A 5,568-nucleotide genomic window follows, 5' to 3' on the forward strand; every position below is an offset into this window, starting at 1 on the left:
TAGTCTTGTTTGCACAAATTTGAGTTTGATTCATGCTTTCCATAACCACTTTTATAGCAATATTTGCAGGTTCCTCCAGAAGAGGATTCATGAGGTCAGATCTGATGCTGGCCTCAAAGTCTCAACTCTAACTTTGCCAACAGATGTTCGGTTGGGCTGAGGTTTGGTCTCTCATTTTCTGCAAACCTCTTCTTACTCATATCGTTATGGACCTTGCTTTGTATATAGTCGTCATAAAACAACACAAGGATGGGATACTTAACTAAATGTCAGAAGGGGTGCAGCATTAAGGTGTTTCCCCACTGGAACTGGAAAGGTTGAAAAGCAGAACCACAAAATAATGCTCTTTGCATCAACATTTTCACTTGTTTGCAAGAAATGGACTGCATCCCCTTATACCCCTGTGTGATTTTCTAAAGCTTACTGTTTGGGACTTAGTCAATTTCCTGCCAAACAGTTTCTTGTTTTCTTCAATCAAACTTTTTAAAATTACATAACCTGAAGAGCACAAGGGAACACATTAACAAAGGAGTGGTCTAATAAGGTTCCCTTGACTATAATAGCACCAAAGATGATTATGAAATGTTATTGCATACATGGCATCGTTGTCATGGTACCATTCTGGAATTGGGTCGGCATCTTAAAATAGCCCATCCCTTCACAAATGTGTGTGTAGAAACATCATGCATAATAAGGTGCTAGAGTTCATACACCTATTGGGAAAATAAAAAGAATAGTAGGAATTGTAGCGATGATTTCTTTTCACAAGAAAGTGCATGAGACAGTGTGTTTGCCTCAAGATTTAAAGGACTAATATATGCTGAGTACTTTATACCACCTTCACTACATTCTCAATGCACCGCAGTCATACTGAATTAACTTAAGGTTTTCTAAGCAAGCATTTATCTTGGTTTTATTTATAATTTTATCGGCTGTTTCTGCCATACAGTACTTCTTCGAGTGAGCTTAGAAAATAAGACTCCAAAGTACAAAAAGATACCCAAAAAAAAACATGAATATACCGGATTATATTGCCACCCTCAACACAGACAAATAAAGGCAAGTTTATATAGCAGATACAAGACAATTTTGAGCTGTACTTGGCTAAAGAAACATAATAGGAAAACAAACAAGAAAAGTACATTATAGAGATATAAAGGTAATTAAATAATCATCAATGATTTAAGCAAATATAATTGATAATTAAAATGGCAAGGTCGTCATAAGAGATAAGTAATAAAATGATTGTTGATCTTATAAAAGGAAGTTGGAATACCAGTTTTGTTTAGATAGCAGTCAAAGTCTATTCTATAAAAACTAAAAGCTGCTTCTCCATGTTTAGTTCTGATTCTCATCATATAGACTTGCAATAGAAAACCTGAGAAGTCTGGGAGGTTTACACATCAACAACAAATCTGTACTCCCTTTTGTAGCAGGCTAGAGTAAGGTGTTTAGCAATGGGGTGATGTGCTCCACTTTCTTAGCTTTAGTGAGGACATGGGCAGCAGTTGGCCTTTATAGACACAGTTTCAGTGATCGGTTTTTACTAAAGATAAAGACATGAATTAGCTTTAAAAGATTAGGTTGAGACATTTGTCCTCAAAAGTTTGTTTTTTTCTGAAAATGTTCTTGAGGTGATAGAAGGCAGCGTTTGTTACTGTCTTTATGTGCCTCATGAGGTTTAGGTTGGAGTCTATCACTATGCTTGTATTTTGTGCCTTTTCTGTAGTTTTAGTTGTAATAGCCCCCTCCTTGGGTCTAAAATGTTTTCTTCAGTTTAGCTTTAATCCAGATAAAATAAATCGCTTCATCCATAAATAGATTTTTACTATGCATTTACCCAACACTTAAATGGGTTCATGGTCACCTGCTGACATCTTATTGTGAAACTCAATTTAATTTGCATAGTTTTGTTGGCTTGTGTTTTTATTTATTAAAATCTGAGTTGGAGGAGCATGTTGATGTCATACTTGCCCCACTGTGTAAAAAAAGGGGAAATCTGGCGTAATTATTTGTCATTATTTGTATTATAAAACTGATGAAGGGACCTTAGTCTGAACATTTTGTTTCTTCGAAATTGAATTAATGATTGAAATGATTACCAGAAGGCTAAATAATAAGGCATTTACACTGTAATACATTTAGTATGCAGTATTGCACTTCATCTTATAAAGTGTGTACCACTGACTTCCGCATCTGGTTCTCTTGCCCCGAACAAAACTGGTCACAGCCACTGAACTAGAACTTCAAATTCATCCAATTAAAAAAAAGGAAATGTATTCAAAATGGAATGTCCCAAGCATAGTTTATTTTTATAACAGCTTCCTGTGTTCCTGCAGGCTTTACGGATAGGGTTGCCATATACTCAGTTGAGTTCTTTACCAGATAACTAGACCCTGTTTTCCAGGTACTCTAATAAAATCGATTGACCAACATTGTCAAATGCTGCAGTAAAGTCGAAACATGAGTAATGTTTGTTGACCTAGTGGTTAGAGAAGTGTGCTTGTGCTCTAGAAGGTAGCAAGTACCCAGTTCGATCCCCACAGCCTATGCTCTCGGTCCCTGAGCAAGACCCCACACTGCTCCCTGGTCGCTGCACAGTGGCAGCCCACTGCTCTCCACTGTGAGATCAATAAAGTTCCATTTCTATTCTTTCTATTTCTGTGTGGTTCTTTCACAGTAGACATCAGACTGACATCATTGTTAGGAAGTTGTTGAAACTCAGCCTTTTCAATAATCTTACCAATTAAGTTAAGGGTTTGAGAAGGGCATGTAGTTCTGCAGTAGAAGTTTGTCCAAATGTACCTTTATCAACAGCACTTAAAAAACATCTGTTTTAAGGACTGAGTGAAAGCACCAAAAAAGGGATGTATTCATTATTTAAGTTAAATCTGACTTAATAACAAGGTAAACCTATAATTATTCCTGTAAATAATTCTATAAAAAAATTGCTGGTGCATTAATATACCTTTATAATGTAATATTTCAGAACGTGGTTCGAACTGGGCTCTTCTTCTGAAGAGAGATATATTAAAAAGAGTTGACTTTATCAGAATGGATGCCTCATTAAATTCAGGTTATCAAAACTGGATTAAAAACAAAACATCTGTCATGATCTGCCCTGATAGCTGCTCTAATTGCTCACTTCACTCACCTGCCGAACCCTCCCTGCTCGCTAAATTTCATTCATCTCCTCCACCTGCTCATTCTGCTTTATATACGGTTCCGCCCAGCTATCGGGGCCAGATCATTATGTTGTTTTGTGTTTCACACAAAAGCACAAACACAGACATGCCACAGCGTGTCCGCAGATCCACTGCTCCACATTCCGTTCTGTCTGTTTTTGTTAATAAAGATTTTGAAACTATCCCACTGTCTGTCTCACCTGAATACTGGGTCCTACATTCTCGTTTTGATGACAACATCATGATTATGGTCTGTAAACAAGTCAATAATTCAAATCATTTTCCTGGAAGAAATCTAATGTTCAATTAAGCCAGTTTATATGACAGTGGCTTATATTAAGCATGTATCGGGTTGTATCTGACAATTTATGGCTTTAAAATTTGTTGTGTGCTATTTTCTCTTATTCTTTTAATTTTAAGCTTTCTGTTGCATATCAGCTCAGGAACTTTATGACTACCTCTTATCAGAGTTATCTGTGGGGAATACCTCTATAAAAGACAAGTCTCCCTGGATTTTTACAGCATTTAATTTTTATTCTACAGTAAAATCCCACAATTAAAAAAAAACCCTTTCACATATCAAAGCAAGGTCTTTCATATCATAGCAGCGCAGAAATGCAAGTGTTTTACAGCATTCAAAAGTGTTTTTCAGTAAAATACTGTATATACATACAATACAGAATTAGACACTACTTGGATTAAAGGCCCAGTTTCCCTCTTTCATTACTACTCTAATGTTATTTCAATATGAAAATATTTACGTCACTTTTGAATGAACATTTATCTCATGACACAGTTCAAATTTTCGTACCAAGTGCCTGACATTGGTTGAACCTTCTCTCTCAGCATTTGATAATAGTATAGCCTGGAAGAGCTTAGAGTGAGAGTATGCTGCAGTATGTGTAACTGTTCTGCTGCATATTGGATAAAGTTTCCAAACTCGATTCTGCTCCCATGAGTGGTCTTTCAGCACCTAGACTAAACTGAATTTCCCTGTGTTAGCCAAAGCTAATAAAGTAGAGAATGTGGTGGGGAAAGAGAAAAGAGCTTTAGACACATTAAGTTCAGAACCAGTGAGTGTAGGGGTGACTGTTAAAAACCAAGTGGTACTAAATAGTTACACATATAGGTTTGAGTATAACATTATGCAGGATAAATGAAATGGCAATTCATAAGAGAAAAGATTGTGCTGCAGATGGGAACCTCAAAACAATAATGAGTAACAATGGGACCATTTGTGCTTTCATTGATGAGGCGTATTCAGCTTCACTTTATATTGCAAGATCAGCTCAATTAGTTTATAAAAACACAAAGAATAATGAGACTTTTGTGAAATATTTTTTTTTAGCTTTAAAAGTCATAGCACAAATCATTTCTAATTTCCAATTAGAAAAACTAAAACATTACTGGAATCAAAATTCTCGTTAAAACGCTTTAATAGCCAATAAAAGAAAATGTATTGTTATAATGCTAACAGTTTTGTTTTAATGATAATCTCAATTATATGATAATGATCCAGCTGAGCACAGAAAACAAAAGTACAGTAAACTTGTTTTTTTGATTTAGTTACTTATGGTTTATTTCTGCTTCTCCAGAAAATCATTTTCAGCTATTACAAGAACTATTATTTTGCTGTAGTAACACTGCCTTAATGATAAACAACCTTGTTCTGTAGTCAGTTAGCTGATCCGAAATGAAGCAGTCAGAGGTCTGATGAAAATTAAAGAGAGAGATCATATCTCTCCTATCCTAGCTTCTCTTCATTGGCTTCCTGTTAAATCAAGAATAGAACCTCACATATAAAGCCTTAAATGGCCAAACTTCATGTTATATTAGAGATAAGATTGTTCATAACAGAGCACTTCACTCTCAATCTGCAGGTTTACTAGTGGTTCCTAGAATTTCAAAAAGTAGAATGGCAGGCAGATCTCTTAGTTATCAGGCTCCTCTCCTGTGAAACCAACTACCAGTTTCAGTCCGTGAGGCTTAAAACTTTCCTTTTTGACAAAGCTTATAGTTAGAGCGGCTCAGGTTATCCTGAGCTATCTATATAATTAAGCTGCTGAAGGCTTAGACTGCTGGAGGACATAGGGACCCCTTTTTCATCACTCTGCTTCATTCTATCTCAATGCTCCCACTCTGCAGAATTTGTTAGTTCAATCTCTAACGCTATGTTTTCTCTGCTTTTTCTCATAGTAGCTTCATCTGGCCTGTTCCTGTTTGGCTGTGACACCATCCTGGAGAGAAATATAAGCTGTGCTGCTTCCATCAACACCTTTGTTGATAGATGTTTGAGATCGGCCTGTTTTTCAGTGTAGTCTTGTTTCTCTGGCTGGATGTGCTCTCTTCATCCTCTGACATGGGAGCTGGCTCGGAGCTAGTC

This window comes from Cyprinodon variegatus, unplaced genomic scaffold, assembly GCF_000732505.1.
Source record: "Cyprinodon variegatus isolate N-32 unplaced genomic scaffold, C_variegatus-1.0 Scaffold781, whole genome shotgun sequence".
Classification (NCBI taxonomy): Eukaryota; Metazoa; Chordata; class Actinopteri; order Cyprinodontiformes; family Cyprinodontidae; genus Cyprinodon; species Cyprinodon variegatus.